The 16,706-nt window shown below is 47.5% G+C and overlaps 1 protein-coding gene and 1 long non-coding RNA gene across 3 annotated transcripts in view; one reads left to right on the top strand and one right to left on the bottom strand.

The window, feature by feature from the left end:
* The window catches only part of LOC141049881 (serine/threonine-protein kinase PLK2-like), a 163,967-nt gene extending 160,273 nt beyond the window's left edge, over positions 1-3,694 (bottom strand). For both annotated transcript variants that reach the window (XM_073546724.1, XM_073546732.1), the window contains exon 1: positions 3,595-3,694. The gene's annotated coding sequence lies outside the window, so the exon portion shown is untranslated. The remainder of the gene's footprint in view (positions 1-3,594) is intronic.
* A 76-nt stretch (positions 3,695-3,770) lies between these two features.
* Positions 3,771-16,706, top strand: part of LOC141049873 (uncharacterized) — a 58,091-nt gene continuing 45,155 nt past the window's right edge. The window contains exons 1-2 of the long non-coding RNA XR_012220461.1: positions 3,771-5,670; positions 5,755-5,835. This is a non-coding gene — a long non-coding RNA (uncharacterized lncRNA). The remainder of the gene's footprint in view (positions 5,671-5,754; positions 5,836-16,706) is intronic.

The raw sequence follows: 16,706 nt of genomic DNA, 5'->3' as shown, positions 1-16,706 counted from the left end.
CCCTGCTCCTCGCTCCGGTCTCTCCTGTACAGTGAGGCCTTGTTATACTCCTGTATCAGTCTCTAGTGACGCAGTGTAGACTGTTATTCAGCATTGCTGTTTTCTCAGAATGTCAGCTCTTGTGATCAGGCCCCTGCTCCTCGCTCTGGTCTCTCCTGTACAGTGAGGCCTCATTATGCCCCTGTATAAGGATCTAGTGACGCAGTGTAGACTGTTATTCAGCATTGCTGTTTCCTCAGATTGTCAGCTCCTGTGATCAGGCCCCTGCTCCTCGCTCCGGTCTCTCCTGTACAGTGAGGCCTCATTATACCCCTGTATAAGGATCTAGTGACGCAGTGTAGCCTGTTATTCAGCATTGCTGTGTCCTCAGATTGTCAGCTCTTGTGATCAGGCCCCTGCTCCTTGCTCTGGTCTCTCCTGTACAGTGAGGCCTCGCTATACCCCTGTATAAGGATCTAGTGATGCAGTGTAGACTGTTATTCAGCATTGCTGTGTCCTCAGATTGTCAGCTCTTGTGATCAGGCCCCTGCTCCTTGCTCTGGTCTCTCCTGTACAGTGAGGCCTCATTATACCCCTGTATAAGGATCTAGTGACACAGTGTAGACTGTTATTCAGCATTGCTGTGTCCTCAGATTGTCAGCTCTTGTGATCAGGCCCCTGCTCCTCGCTCTGGTCTCTCCTGTACAGTGAGGCCTTGTTATACTCCTGTATCAGTCTCTAGTGACGCAGTGTAGACTGTTATTCAGCATTGCTGTTTTCTCAGAATGTCAGCTCTTGTGATCAGGCCCCTGCTCCTCGCTCCGGTCTCTCCTGTACAGTGAGGCCTCATTATACACCTGTATAAGGATCTAGTGACGCAGTGTAGACTGTTATTCAGCATTGCTGTCTCCTCAGATTGTCAGCTCTTGTGATCAGGCCCCTGCTCCTCGCTCCGGTCTCTCCTGTACAGTGAGGCCTCGTTATACCCCTGTATAAGGATCTAGTGACGCAGTGTAGACTGTTATTCAGCATTGCTGTGTCCTCAGATTGTCAGCTCTTGTGATCAGGCCCCTGCTCCTCGCTCCGGTCTCTCCTGTACAGTGAGGCCTCGTTATACCCCTGTATAAGGATCTAGTGACGCAGTGTAGACTGTTATTCAGCATTGCTGTGTCCTCAGATTGTCAGCTATTGTGATCAGGCCCCTGCTCCTCGCTCCGGTCTCTCCTGTACAGTGAGGCCTCATTATACCCCTGTATAAGGATCTAGTGACGCAGTGTAGACTGTTATTCAGCATTGCTGTTTCCTCAGATTGTCAGCTCCTGTGATCAGGCCCCTGCTCCTCGCTCCGGTCTCTCCTGTACAGTGAGGCCTCCTTATACCCCTGTATAAGGATCTAGTGACGCAGTGTAGCCTGTTATTCAGCATTGCTGTGTCCTCAGATTGTCAGCTCTTGTGATCAGGCCCCTGCTCCTTGCTCTGGTCTCTCCTGTACAGTGAGGCCTCGCTATACCCCTGTATAAGGATCTAGTGATGCAGTGTAGACTGTTATTCAGCATTGCTGTGTCCTCAGATTGTCAGCTCTTGTGATCAGGCCCCTGCTCCTTGCTCTGGTCTCTCCTGTACAGTGAGGCCTCATTATACCCCTGTATAAGGATCTAGTGACACAGTGTAGACTGTTATTCAGCATTGCTGTGTCCTCAGATTGTCAGCTCTTGTGATCAGGCCCCTGCTCCTCGCTCCGGTCTCTCCTGTACAGTGAGGCCTCATTATACACCTGTATAAGGATCTAGTGACGCAGTGTAGACTGTTATTCAGCATTGCTGTGTCCTCAGATTGTCAGCTCTTGTGATCAGGTCCCTGCTCCTCGCTCCGGTCTCTCCTGTACAGTGAGGCCTCGTTATACCCCTGTATAAGGATCTAGTGACGCAGTGTAGACTGTTATTCAGCATTGCTGTGTCCTCAGATTGTCAGCTCTTGTGATCAGGCCCCTGCTCCTCGCTCCGGTCTCTCCTGTACAGTGAGGCCTCGTTATACCCCTGTATAAGGATCTAGTGACGCAGTGTAGACTGTTATTCAGCATTGCTGTGTCCTCAGATTGTCAGCTATTGTGATCAGGCCCCTGCTCCTCGCTCCGGTCTCTCCTGTACAGTGAGGCCTCATTATACCCCTGTATAAGGATCTAGTGACACAGTGTAGACTGTTATTCAGCATTGCTGTTTTCTCAGAATGTCAGCTCTTGTGATCAGGCCCCTGCTCCTTGCTCTGGTCTCTCCTGTACAGTGAGGCCTCTTTATACCCCTGTATAAGGATCTAGTGACGCAGTGTAGACTGTTATTCAGCATTGCTGTGTCCTCAGATTGTCAGCTCTTGTGATCAGGCCCCTGCTCCTTGCTCCGGTCTCTCCTGTATAGTGAGGCCTCGCTATACCCCTGTATAAGGATCTAGTGACGCAGTGTAGCCTGTTATTCAGCATTGCTGTGTCCTCAGATTGTCAGCTCCTGTGATCAGGCCCCTGCTCCTCGCTCTGGTCTCTCCTGTACAGTGAGGCCTCGCTATACCCCTGTATAAGGATCTAGTGACGCAGTGTAGCCTGTTATTCAGCATTGCTGTGTCCTCAGATTGTCAGCTCTTGTGATCAGGCCCCTGCTCCTCGCTCCGGTCTCTCCTGTACAGTGAGGCCTCGTTATACCCCTGTATAAGGATCTAGTGACGCAGTGTAGACTGTTATTCAGCATTGCTGTGTCCTCAGATTGTCAGCTATTGTGATCAGGCCCCTGCTCCTCGCTCCGGTCTCTCCTGTACAGTGAGGCCTCATTATACCCCTGTATAAGGATCTAGTGACACAGTGTAGACTGTTATTCAGCATTGCTGTTTTCTCAGAATGTCAGCTCTTGTGATCATGCCCCGGCTCCTTGCTCTGGTCTCTCCTGTACAGTGAGGCCTCTTTATACCCCTGTATAAGGATCTAGTGACGCAGTGTAGCCTGTTATTCAGCATTGCTGTGTCCTCAGATTGTCAGCTCTTGTGATCAGGCCCCTGCTCCTCGCTCCGGTCTCTCCTGTACAGTGAGGCCTCGTTATACCCCTGTATAAGGATCTAGTGACCCAGTGTAAACTGTTATTCAGCATTGCTGTCTCAGATTGTCAGCTCTTGTGATCAGGCCCCTGCTCCTCGCTCTGGTCTCTCCTGTACAGTGAGGTCTTGTTATACTCCTGTATCAGTCTCTAGTGACGCAGTGTAGACTGTTATTCAGCATTGCTCTTTCCTCAGATTGTCAGCTCTTGTGAACAGGCCCCTGCTCCTCAGTTGTAGCCTTACCATGTATTGTGGCATTTTTTGTTCATGTGCTTTGTGAATTAGTAAGTGCTGTGATATGTGTCGGTGCACATGATGCATCCTGATGCAAACGCAGGTCCGTGCGTCCCTATGTTATGTATAGTGATGTAATCTGGATCAGGATTGCTACGCATCACAACGCACCATACCCATAGCTCCCAATTGTCCCGGATTCCGCGGGACAGTCCCTTTTTTGCCCCTCCCACCCGCTGTCCCGCCCGCGATACTATTTGTCCCGCACTGCAGGGAGACAAGCCGCACGCCCCTCCCCATACTTGCCCTCCCAGAGACGCGGTGGAAGCCAGTCAGCCTGCAATGAACGCTAGGGTGTAGTTAGTTCTCTGTGAGCACAGGACCTGTGGTGAGGTCCAGGAGGGGAGGAGTCAGGGGTCACATGATCATCATGTGACTCCTGACTCCTCTCCTCCTGTGACCTCATCACAGGTCCTGTGCGTACAGAGAAGAGAAGTTCATTACAGCCTAGCGTTCATTGCAGGCGGGGCTGCGGTGATCAGGTGCCTCAGTCCGTGTCTGCACCTTATTAGCACCTTGGCTGCACCGTGTCTCAGGGCAGGTGACAGATATGAAGGCTGAGAGCGCTGCACATTTTCTAATTCCTTCATTTGTTGATCAAATCCTACGTGATTTTTAGCAGAGCGCAGTGATGCTGGAATTTATTGGATGAAGCCACAGTGATGTTTACAAGAGTGCAATGGATGTTACGGGGGCAGTGATTTTCTTTTGAGAGTTTTAAGAGAGCGCAGTGATCCTGAGCTGAGACATCTGTGTGATCAGTTATCTTCCTGAGAGCGAAGGGATTTCTATGATAAAGAAGTGATTTCTATGAGAGCGCAGTGATGTCTGTGAGAGCGCAGTGATGTCTATGAGAGCGCAGTGATGTCTGTGAGAGCGCAGTGATGTCTATGAGAGCGCAGTGATGTCTATGAGAGCGCAGTGATTTATATATTGGAGTGCAGTGATGTCTATAAGAGCGCAGTGATATGTATGAGTGCAGCAATGTCTATGAGAGCGCAGTGATGTCTATAGGAACGCAGTGATATGTATGAGAGCGCAGCAATGTCTATGAAAGCGCAGCGATGTCTATGAAAGCGCAGCGATGTCTATGAGAGCGCAGCGATGTCTGTGAGAGCGCTGTGATGTCTGTGAGAGCGCTGTGATGTCTGTGAGAGCGCTGTGATGTCTGTGAGAGCGCAGCGATGTCTGTGAGAGCGCAGCGATGTCTGTGAGAGTGCAGCGATGTCTGAGAGTGCAGCGATGTCTGTGAGAGTGCAGCGATGTCTGTGAGAGTGCAGTGATGTCTATGAGAGCGCAGTGATGTCTATGAGAGTGCAGTGATTTATATATTAGAGCGCAGTGATGTGTATAAGAGTGCAGTGATATGTGTGCAGGACTGCTGTGCTGGTTGTCATGGTGCTGGATGAGAGAAGTTTATGTGTGGGGTCAGGAGGGGTTTACAGGGAGGATGTAGCAGAGCCTTGTGTGTATGGAGCAGAGCAATGTGTGTACAGAGCGGAACCGTGTATGTACGAGGTGTACTGAGCAGAGCCTTGTGTGTATGGAGCAGAGCAATGTGTGTACGGAGCGGAGCCGCGTGTGTACGATGTGTACGGAGCAGAGCCGCGTGTGTTCGAGGTGTATAGAGCGGAGCCGCGAGTGTACGAGGTGTACGGAACGGAGCCCTGTGTGTACAAAGTGTGCTGAGCCAAGCCGTGTGTGTACGGGGTGTACTGAGTGGATCCGCGTGTGTATGGAGTGGAGCCGTGTGTACGGGTTGTACGGAGCGGAGCCACGTGTGTGCGGGGCGTACAAAATAGAACCCTGTGTGTACGAAGTGTACAGAGCTGAGCCGTGTGTGTACGGGGTGTACAGAGTGGAGCCGCGTGTGCAAAGAGTGGAACCGCTTGTGTACGAGGTGTATGGAGCAAAGCTGCATGTGTACAAGGTTTACGGATTGGAGCCATGTGTGTACAAGGTGTACAGAGCATGGCCGCATGTGTTCAAGGTTTACGGAGCAGAGCCGCATGTGTACGAGGTTTATGTAGTGGAGCCATGTGTGTACTCAGTGGAGCCGTGTGTGCATGAGGTGTTCGGAGCGGAGCCGTGTGTGTATGAGGTGTGCAGAGCCATGTGTGTACAAGGTGTATGGTGGGTAGCATTTAAACCTCCCAACTGTCCCAGATCCAGCAGGACAGTCCCGATTTTGAGTCTGCCCCACTGCCCCGGCCGGGAGGTTACTTTTCCCGCAGACACAGGAGTACACGTCAGAGCCCCAAGGAGCACTTTAAAATTCGCACGTGACCGGAAATGACGTGCTGGAAGTTAACCGGAAATGAGGTAATTTCGGGTGGAGATTGTGACGGAACCATGGAGGCACTTCAGGGAATGCTTCAGATCCATCACCGTGTCTTCCTCTGACAGTGCGGACAGCGTGATCGTCTTGGACACAGGGATGCTGGCCATGTGAGCGGATCATGATATGTCCTGCATCAGGAGGCTTAGGTGGGCACTAAAATGTGAGCCGGGCTTTCTTTCCCCTCTCTCTTTCTTTCTCACTAGAATCTTTCTCTCTCTGTTCTCCCTTTCTCTCTCTCTGTTCTTTCTAGCTCTCTGTTCTCTTCCCCTCTTTCTTTCTCTCTCTGTGTTCTTTCTTTCCTCTCTCTCTGTGTTCTTTCTTTCCTCTCTCTCTGTTCTTTCTTTCTTTCTCTGTTCTTTCTTTCTCTCTTTTCTTTCTTTCTCTTTCTCTCTCTCTCTGTTCTTTCTTTCCCCTCTTTCTTTCTTTCTCTCTGTTCTTTCTTCCCCTCTTTCTTTCTCTCTGTTCTTTCTTTCCCCTCTTTCTTTCTCTCTTTCTTTGTTCTCTTTCTCTCTCTGTGTTCTTTCTTTCCCCTCTTTCTTTTTTTTCTCTCTGTTGTTTTTTTCTGTCCCCTTATTCTTTCTCTCTATTCTTTCGTTCTTTCCCCTCTTTCTTTCTCTTTCTCTGTTCTTTCTTTTTCTCTGTTTTCTTTTTCTCTGTTCTTTCTCCGTCTTTTTTTCTCTCTCTTATCTTAATTTTTCTCTCAGTTCTTTCTTTCCCCTCTTTCTTTCTCTGTGTTCTTTCCTCTCTCTCTGTTCTTTCTTTCTTTCTCTCTGTTCTTTCTTTTTCTCTTTTCTTTCTCTCTGTTCTTTCTTTCCCCTTTTTCTTTCTCTCTCTGTTCTTTCTTCCCCTCTTTCTGTCTTTCTTTCTCTCTCTCTGTTCTTTCTTTCCCCTCTTTCTTTCTCTCTTTCTTTCTATGTTCTCTTTCTCTCTCTGTGTTCTTTCTTTCCCCTCTTTCTTTTTTTCTCTCTCTCTCTTGTTTTTTTCTGTCCCCTCATTCTTTCTCTCTATTCTTTCGTTCTTTCTCTCTATCTCTGTTCTTTCTATCCCCTGTTTCTTTCTCTTTCTCTGTTCTTTCTTTTTCTCTTTTCTTTCTTTTTCTCTGTTCTTTCTCCGTTTTTTTCTCTCTCTTATCTTAATTTTTCTCTTTGTTCTTTCTTTCTCTCTCTCTCTGTTCTTCCTTTCTTTGTGTTCTTTCTTTCTCTCTCTCTGTTCTCTTTCTTTCCCCTCTTTCTTTATCTTTCTCTCTGTTCTTTCTTTTGCTTTATTCTTTCTTTCTTTTTCTCTGTTCTTTCTCTCTCTGTTCTCTTTCTTTCCCCTCTTTCTTTCTCTCTCTGTTCGTTCTTTCTCTCTCTCTGTTCTTTTTTCTGTCCCCTCTTTCTTTCTCTCCTTTCTTTCTCTCTCTTCTTTCTTTCCCCTCTTTCTTTCTCTGTTCTCTCTTTCTTTCCCCCTCTTTCTTTCTCTCTGTTCTTTTTTTCCCTTCTTTCTTTCTCTCTATTTTCTCTCTCTCTGTTCTTTCTTTTCCTTAGTACCAGTCAGTGTGCCAACAGTACCAGCCACTGTGCCCATAATGCCAGCCACAGTACCCATAATGCTAGCCACTGTGCCCTCGGTACCAGTCAGTGTGATCAGCAGTGCTAAATGGGTGCGGTTGGGGCGTGGATATGGGTGTGACTACTAAAATGGGTGTGGCTAGGGGGCGTGACCTAAAATTTGCCCCGGTCATACCTCAAAAGTTGGGAGGTATGACCATACCACAACGCTAGTGTGAATGCAGCCCCACTTGTGCAGCCCCTAACCAGGTGCCCCATGTAATATACATGCTCCCAATACATTTTATTATCATTACCACACTATAACACAGGGCATAAGCCCTTCTAGTGAGGCAGGAAAGATCACTGTATGACAGAGCAGCATGCGGACATAGTCTATATTATGTCTGCATACTGGTCCCATATAGCACATCCCTCGCTTCCGAGCATGCTCAGTGCCGCAAAACAGATTCCTGCACACGGAAGCACATGGATCCATGTTGTCCTGTATCCGTGCTCCATAGAACTCCATTTTAATTCCAGACGTGTAGCCGCGGATCCGTGCGTCTCCCTGTGCCTGTGTGTTTTTCAGATTACACGAAACTGCAACAAGTTGCGTTTTTGTGCATCTGATAAAATATGCAGACATGCGGATCTGTGGGAAAACGGTGACAACTGGATGCACACGCAAGTCCCATCCGTCACCACTGAAAGTCAATGGAGAGGAAAACAGGTCCGTGTGCATCCAAAATATGCAAGTGTGAAACCAGCTTAACCCTATATAATGATTGGAGCTGGACCTGATCTCTCCACAGGTTTTGCCTAAAATCACTTTACATTACTTACCCTACCCTAAAGGCTCATACTCACTTGCGAGAGACTCGCGTGATTCTCGTGTGAGTCTCTCGCATGGAAACCTGGCACTGCCACCGGCACTCGGACTAGAGGGGGTGACTGCATAGAAGTACATGTAACCGCATGCTCCGGTCCGAGTGCTGGTGGCAGTGCCAGGTTTCCATGCGAGAGACTCACACAAGTATCACGTGCGACTCTCTCGCTAGTGAGTATGAGCCCTTAGCAGCAACAACTGACGTCATCTATCCTCCTCCCTGTAGTGTTGTCCTGAATCCTCCTGGCCCTGCAGTCAACGGGATCCGTTACATAGCAGCACTAATGCTATGTAGCAGATGCGTTAACGCACCCTTTGGCTGCAATGATACTAACGCATCCAAAATCGGCATGATGCGTTACTTCATGACGTACCCTTGGTCTGCAGCAGTCGGGGGTGCGTCATGAAGTAACGCATCATTCTGATTTTGGCATCCGTTTGGATGCGTTAGTAGCATTGCGGCCAATGGGTGCGTTAATGCGTCCGTTACATAGCATTAGTGCCGCTTGCTATGTAACGGATCCCGTTGAAAGCAGGGACATTAACGGAATGTGAGCCTGGCCTATCACTATGAGACGATGATATACCAAACAATGTGCTGAGTCTCTCCTCCTGCACATACCATATACTGTATGTATATGCCATGGATGAGGGGCCAGTAAAGTAGGTCTTTATTCAGGACTAAAGGTAACGCACAGATCATTGCAGATGATGATGATGACAATGTGCTGAGTCCCTCCATGCCATATATGCCATGGAGGAACTGGCAGTGTATATTTGGGACTGAAGGGTTAACTCCCCTGCATTTATTCACAGTCCTCTCCTGACTGCTCCGCCCCCAGATGAGTCACAGTCAGGCTTCAGTAAGGCCTCTTTCACACATCAGGTTTTCGCCATCAGGCGCGAACCGGCGCTTTTGACAGAAACCGGATCCGGCGAAATGCAATGCCGGATCCGGTTTCCCCCCCATTGACTTGCATTTGCGCCGGATCGCGCCGGATGGCCATGCGTTTCATCCGGTTTTCGCCGGATCCGGCAATGTGTCGTGATCCGGCGTCTGGAAAAAACGGCTACTGTAACGTTTTTTGTCTCCGGCGAAAAAGCTGGACACGCCGGATCCGGCGCGTCCGGCTTTTTCACACAATGAAAGCCTATGAGCGCCACAATGCGCCGGATCCGGTTTTTTGGTCTGAGCATGCTCAGTAGCTCTGCCCACAGGAGATATATAAAAGCAAGACAATGGGACCCTCAGCCACACCCAACATGCCACCCAAGCCAAGAACCAGGAGCAGGAGAAGGCAGCAGACATCTGCAGCAGCAGCAGCACCATCAGCACCACCACAAATGGAGCAGCAAATGGAACATGCTGAGGAGGGGAGTCCAGCAGCAGATGAGAGACGGTAATTATCAAATCCCCCATTCCTCCAAACTAGGGCCATGGAATAGCAAGATATTCATTGGCCTTTTGTTTCTCTTTATTCAACAGCCGCCAAAGAGATGCAGCAGCAGCAGCAGCAGCAGAAATGGCATCACTGGCAGCAGCAACAGCAGCAGCAATACCCACAGCTATGGAGTCTGGCCATCAACAGGACAGCACATCTTCTTCTGGGAGCCCTCCCTCGCATCGTCAGCGTTTGACGGTAAGTTTTTATTTCCAAAATCCATCATCTCTGTAATATATGTCTATTCATTGCCTTTTATTTCAAAACAGGAATCACAAGATGAAGAGGAGCTCCCAGAAGAAGAAGGAAGGGGTGGACAGACACCTGGAGTGGGCTCACAATTGGTAAGTTTTTTGCATCAAACGCAGAAACACAACATCACACTACACACAACACATAGAAAACAATGTTCTGCAGACCACACACAGCAAACAAATGCCTACATCCAAAGACATAACATTTTTTGTTTTCTTCTCTAGTCTTCCCAATCTGGTGCTCGGCCAAGAGGTCCTCGCAGTGCCTCCCAGGGTCGTCGGCGACAGCAACGCGGCGGTCACCAGCGTGTAAGTATAAATATTTTTGCTTTGTTTTTTTGCACTTTTTATTTCATTTCTTTTGTGGAGGCTAATTATGTTATTTTTGTCTTTTTCTTTAACAGCCCTCACAGCGTGCTCCCGACTCTGACGGTGAGGATGGAGGGATTGATGTGGACCGCCTCATCGATCTCGTCAGAGAAAGGGAGCCGCTCTGGAATATGGCTGACCGCCGCCACGCTGACCTGATCGTTACCCGACGACTCTGGGAGGAAATCTGTTTGCTCCTTGTGGGCCGCTGGGAGGACCTCGATGTTCGGGCCCAGATTAAAGAGCGTAAGTATATACAGTACCGGTTGCTTGATGTAAACCAGTGTTTCCCGAACTCCAGTCCTCGTGGTCCCCACGGATCATGTGTTCAGGATTTCTATTTACTATGGAAATCCTGAAAACATGACCCCTGGGGACCATGAGGACTGGAGTTTGTGAAACACTGATGTTGTATACTAACCACTCCTTTCTCGTTTCAGGGAACAGAATTGTGAATCGGTGGTGGTCTGTGAGGGATCGTTTCAAGAAGGAGTTCAATAAAGAGATGCGGGCCCCGAGTGGATCTGGAGGACGCAGGAGCAAGTACAAGTACGCACAAGCCCTGTCGTTCCTCCGGGAAACAATGCTCACCAGAAGGTAAATATTACACACCACATGTGAAAAAAATGTTAGATGTAACTTTTTTTTTTCAGCCAGGGCCATACCATGTCAGTATTTTAATTGTTTTTTTTTCTCTTTATTCCACAGCACGGTGAGCAGCACTCGGGAGCCTGCACGATTGGACCCTTCTGAGGCGATCCCTGAGGAGACCGGCACCGAGGGACACTTCGACCGCCCCGGTACATCTGCACCTTCCCAGCCTTCCCACACATTCGACCCATCTGTCCCATCCACCAGCACAGGAGCATCGTGGCCGCCTACATTACATGAAGCTGCTGGTGAGGAGATCGCTTTCCCTTTACCCCACCCTTCTGCCCCTGCCACCTCTAGTACACCTGCGGGTACTGGGCGGCAGCGGCAGAGGGGTCAGGAAAAGAGTTATGCGCAAGAGTTCTTGAATCTGAATGCATCTTTCCAGAACTGTCTAAAAGTCTTGTCAGAGCAAATCTCCGCAGGCTTTCAGCAGATCAACTCCAGCATTCTGGAGGTGAAGACACTTCTGCAAACCATGCATTCAGAAGCAAGATCTTCGCCAAACCACACCTTTTTCAGGTCTGTTGTGGAGCGCATGGCAACACTATCTCCTACCCAGCAGATGCATGTAATGCATTCGTGCCACGGTGCTCTACAGCAGGTTACCTCCCAACCTCCACCTCCCACCACTGTAGTTCCTCCACCTGCACCCCCTCCAGCCACTTTCCATCCTCCCCCTCCTATTACATCTGCACCCCCTCCAGCCACTTTCCATCCTCCCCCTCCTATTACATACCAGCAACCTCACCAGTACCAGCAACCTCCCCAGTACCAGACATCTCCCCACTTCCAGCAACCTGCCCCGTACCAAACTCCTTCCCCGTACCAAACTCCTTCCCCGTACCAAACTCCTTCCCCGTACCAAACTCCTTCCCCGTACCAAACTCCTTCCCCGTACCAAACTCCTTCCCCATACAACTTTCCATCAACATCATCTGCTCCTACAGTCCCTGCCCAACCCTCCACTCCACCGCCCACCACCTCTTCTGCCTCCCACATGTCCACCCATTCTGTAGCTTTTTCCACACCTTCACCTCTAACTGTTCCTTCCCCACCACGATCCCAGTCCTCTCTCCACACACCCAGTGTCGAAGTGTCCCGCAGCCCCTCCAGCAGTATTTCCACCCCACAGTACACAGATTTGTAATGTGTGTTTTTTGTAATAAAAATGCCCATTGGGTTTAAAACCTTTATTAAAAAAGTTTTTTGCACTTTAAAAACATTTTACAAAAAAAAAAAAAATTTTAAATAAAAGTTAAATTATCGTTTCACAATGGTTGTCTGTCATTTCTTTCTGCGGCGAACTATGTTTAAAAAAAAGGTTAAATACAGGGTATTTCAAAGGTAAAAAGGTATTCAAAACCAGGTATATAACTGTGGGTAAATTTTAGCTTTTTGCCACAGTTGTGTTCCTGGTTGTGTTTGAAGCAAAGTATTTCACCTGAAAAGTTGTGTTTATTGTTGGTGATTTCCTACCAATGTACACAACTTTTGTTAAAAGGTGAAATACTTTGCATAAAACACAACCAGGTACACACCTGTGGCCTAAAGGTAAAAATAGTAAGACCATGACAAGATAGCCAACTTTGGTTGGCAAAGGTATATACTGTTGGTCCAGAAGGTACACAAGTTTGGTTAGGGCACAAATCTTTCACACTCTGTCATCCCAGTGTACTCTGCCTTGAGGTGACATAAAGTATAGTGGAAAATTGTCCCTGAAACCGTCACAGAACTTCTAGTGGTAATATTTCCAATGACAACATCCATCTTCGCCAGTAACTTGCTCTTCTCTCCAACCTGCACTTTCTTCTCTACAACCTGTCAAAGAAGGGCTGTAGGAACATGCTATATATAGTTTTCCAGTAGCCAATCCCGTTCGGAAGGCCACAAGGGTCAATTTTAAAAACCGGATCCGGCGTAATCCGTGTAAAAACGGATAGAAAAACGGATGAACCGGATGAGACGGATCCGGTTTTGTCTGTCAAGAACAAGACGGATCCGGCAGAAAACCGGATCCGGCACATCAGGTTTTACAAAACATTTGCCGGATCCGGCATTCCGGCACGACGCCGGATCGCGCCTGACGCCGAAAACCTGATGTGTGAAAGTAGCCTAAGCTGGGTCTGATAAGCCGCTGTTCACCCTGCAGAGCCGGCTCATTTCGTTTACAGCAGGGAGCTGAGTCTTTGAATCCGATCGTTCATGAATGACACATCACTACCGCTGGGAGATGGGGCTTCCTGTCTGACAGCACGTGAATGCTGTGAGTAATGGCTGCATGTGCCTGACAGTTCCCTGGAGGGAATGGACGTCTGAAGTATGGAGTATGAAGAAGCTATGAGAAGGTAACCTTGACAGGTGATATATCTGTGAGGCTCGAGAGCCTGTGTGCTGGACATTGCACAACCTGTATGACTACAGGATAAGCAGAGTGAAGTTCTGTCATGGACGCTATGCTGTTTATATGAACTTTATGTTGCTGGTCATGGTTTATGATGCCTGAATAAACCGCATGGACTGTTATTGTTTTATGGAAAACCCGTGCCGGACGTGATTATTTGGCTGCCAAGCGTGTATCCCCTACCTGAATGACAGCACTACCTTACAATAGATACAGTATATCCATAGATATATCCGTAGATTCTTTTGATGTACAGTGGGGAAAAAAAGTATTTAGTCAGTCAGCAATAGTGCAAATTCCACCACTTAAAAAGATGAGAGGCGTCTGTAATTTACATCATAGGTAGACCTCAACTATGGGAGACAAACTGAGAAAAAAAAATCCAGAAAATCACATTGTCTGTTTTTTTTTCATTTTATTTGCATATTATGGTGGAAAATAAGTATTTGGTCAGAAACAAAATTTCATCTCAATACTTTGTGATATATCCTTTGTTGGCAATGACAGAGGTCAAACGTTTTCTGTAAGTCTTCACAAGGTTGCCACACACTGTTGTTGGTATGTTGGCCCATTCCTCCATGCAGATCTCCTCTAGAGCAGTGATGTTTTTGGCTTTTCGCTTGGCAACACGGACTTTCAACTCCCTCCAAAGGTTTTCTATAGGGTTGAGATCTGGAGACTGGCTAGGCCACTCCAGGACCTTGAAATGCTTCTTACGAAGCCACTCCTTCGTTGCCCTGGCGGTGTGCTTTGGATTATTGTCATGTTGAAAGACCCAGCCACGTTTCATCTTCAATGCCCTTGCTGATGGAAGGAGGTTTGCACTCAAAATCTCACGATACATGGCCCCATTCATTCTTTCATGTACCCGGATCAGTCGTCCTGGCCCCTTTGCAGAGAAACAGCCCCAAAGCATGATGTTTCCACCACCATGCTTTACAGTAGGTATGGTGTTTGATGGATGCAACTCAGTATTCTTTTTCCTCCAAACACGACAAGTTGTGTTTCTACCAAACAGTTCTAGTTTGGTTTCATCAGACCATAGGACATTCTCCCAAAACTCCTCTGGATCATCCAAATGCTCTCTAGCAAACTTCAGACGGGCCCGGACATGTACAGGCTTAAGCAGTGGGACACGTCTGGCACTGCAGGATCTGAGTCCATGGTGGCGTAGTGTGTTACTTATGGTAGGCCTTGTTACATTGGTCCCAGCTCTCTGCAGTTCATTCACTAGGTCCCCCCGCGTGGTTCTGGGATTTTTGCTCACCGTTCTTGTGATCATTCTGACCCCACGGGGTGGGATTTTGCGTGGAGCACCAGATCGAGGGAGATTATCAGTGGTCTTGTATGTCTTCCATTTTCTAATTATTGCTCCCACAGTTGATTTCTTCACTCCAATCTGGTTGGCTATTGCAGATTTAGTCTTCCCAGCCTGGTGCAGGGCTACAATTTTGTTTCTGGTGTCCTTTGACAGCTCTTTGGTCTTCACCATAGTGGAGTTTGGAGTCAGACTGTTTGAGGGTGTGTACAGGTGTCTTTTTATACTGATAACAAGTTTAAACAGGTGCCATTACTACAGGTAATGAGTGGAGGAAAGAGGAGACTCTTAAAGAAGAAGTTACAGGTCTGTGAGAGCCAGAAATCTTGATTGCTTGTTTCTGACCAAATACTTATTTTCCACCATAATATGCAAATAAAATGAAAAAAAACAGACAATGTGATTTTCTGGATTTTTTTTTCTCAGTTTGTCTCCCATAGTTGAGGTCTACCTATGATGTAAATTACAGACGCCTCTCATCTTTTTAAGTGGTGGAACTTGCACTATTGCTGACTGACTAAATACTTTTTTTCCCCACTGTATCTATGGATAAGTATAGATAGATAAATAATAGCAAGGCCGATGTTTATTAATGAAAAATATGTTTAATTTTGAAAAAAAAAAAAAAAAACAAGAAAAAAAATGGCGTGGGCTCCAGAGAGGGAAAGCCGACGGCCGGGGGCCAATATTTGTAGTCTGGGAAGGGGGTAATACTCATGGATCTTCCGAGGCTATGAGTATCAGCCCGCAGCTGTCTGCATAGCCTTTATTGTCTATTAAAATAGGAGGACCTCCCAAAAAAATGACGTGGGGTCCCCCTATATTTTATTGCCAGAAAAGCTACACAGACCGCTGTGGGCAGATATTCATAGCCTAGGAAGGGGCCATGGATATTGGCACCCCCCCTGACTACAAATACCAGCCCACAGCCACCCCAGAAATGGCGCATCTGTATGATGAGCCAATTCTGGCACTTAGCCCCTCTCTTCCCACTGCCGTGTAGTGGTGGCATATGGGGTAATAAGGGGTTAATGTCACCTTGCTAAAAACTTCGAAGTGCACCTGAAGAAACAGAGGAATGGAAACATGTGACCCAGAGAAGCAGGAGGATCAGGAGGCAGTCAGCACCCATACTTCTCAGGAACCAGTACCAGGCTCTCACGCAGGAAAACGATGAAGACATACATCAGGATAAGACTTTACCCACAAACAGCAACCTTGTACGCCTTCAGAGTCCTCCTGGATGGAGAAAGAAAAATGTTGTGAAGAAGAAACGGAGAGTGGTTGTCATGGGGGATTTCCTGTTGAGAGGAACAGAGGCCGCTATCTGCAGACTGGACATAACTTCAAGAGAAATGTGCTGTCTTCAAGGTGCAAAAATTAAAGATGTGTCTGACAGGATATCAGGACTCTTCAGACCTACAGATGACTACCCATTCCTGCTACTACATGTGGGGACAAATGACACCACAAGAAACGACCTGGAAACCATGTGCAGATCACGGAGACTTTGAAGACTTGGGCAAGAAAGTGAAAGAACTGGGAGCGCAGGTGGTCTTCTTTTCCATCCTCCCAGTGGATGGCCATGGAACAAGGAGGTGGAATAAGATTCTGCAGGTGAACAACTGGCTACGTCGATGGTGCCTTCAGCAGCGATTTGGATTTCTGGATCACAGAGTGAATTACCTATACGATGGACTACTTTCTAGAGATGGGGAGCACCTTACGAAGACTGGAAAACATGTATTTGGAAGTCGCCTTGCTACACTTGTAAGGAGAACTTTAAACTAGAACAACATGGGAAGGGAAGCAATAGACCAGAAAAAGCCATACACCTGACAAATGCTATTGAGAACTCTGCTATTAGAAGTGGAAAGGAAGAACAAAGACAAAAGAATCTAATTAATAAAAATATTGGAGAAAGAGAAACCAATCACAAACGAAAATGTTTCTATACTAATGCACAAAGCATGGGCAACAAACAAGGAGAATTGGAACTACTAACACAGGAAAAGAAATATGATGTCATTGGAATCACTGAAACTTGGTGGGACAATACAGATGATTGGAATATAAGACTAGAAGGATACAACTTATTTGCAAGAAACAGACTTGATAAACGAGGAGGAGGTGTCACATTGTATGTTAGAAACACGTATAT

The sequence above is a fragment of the Dendrobates tinctorius genome, unplaced genomic scaffold, assembly GCF_039654945.1.
Source record: "Dendrobates tinctorius isolate UK_male_01 unplaced genomic scaffold, ASM3965494v1 ptg000011l, whole genome shotgun sequence".
NCBI lineage: Eukaryota > Metazoa > Chordata > Amphibia > Anura > Dendrobatidae > Dendrobates > Dendrobates tinctorius.
Note: the sequence above shows the minus strand (reverse complement) of the source record. Positions and strands in the feature narration are given on the sequence as shown.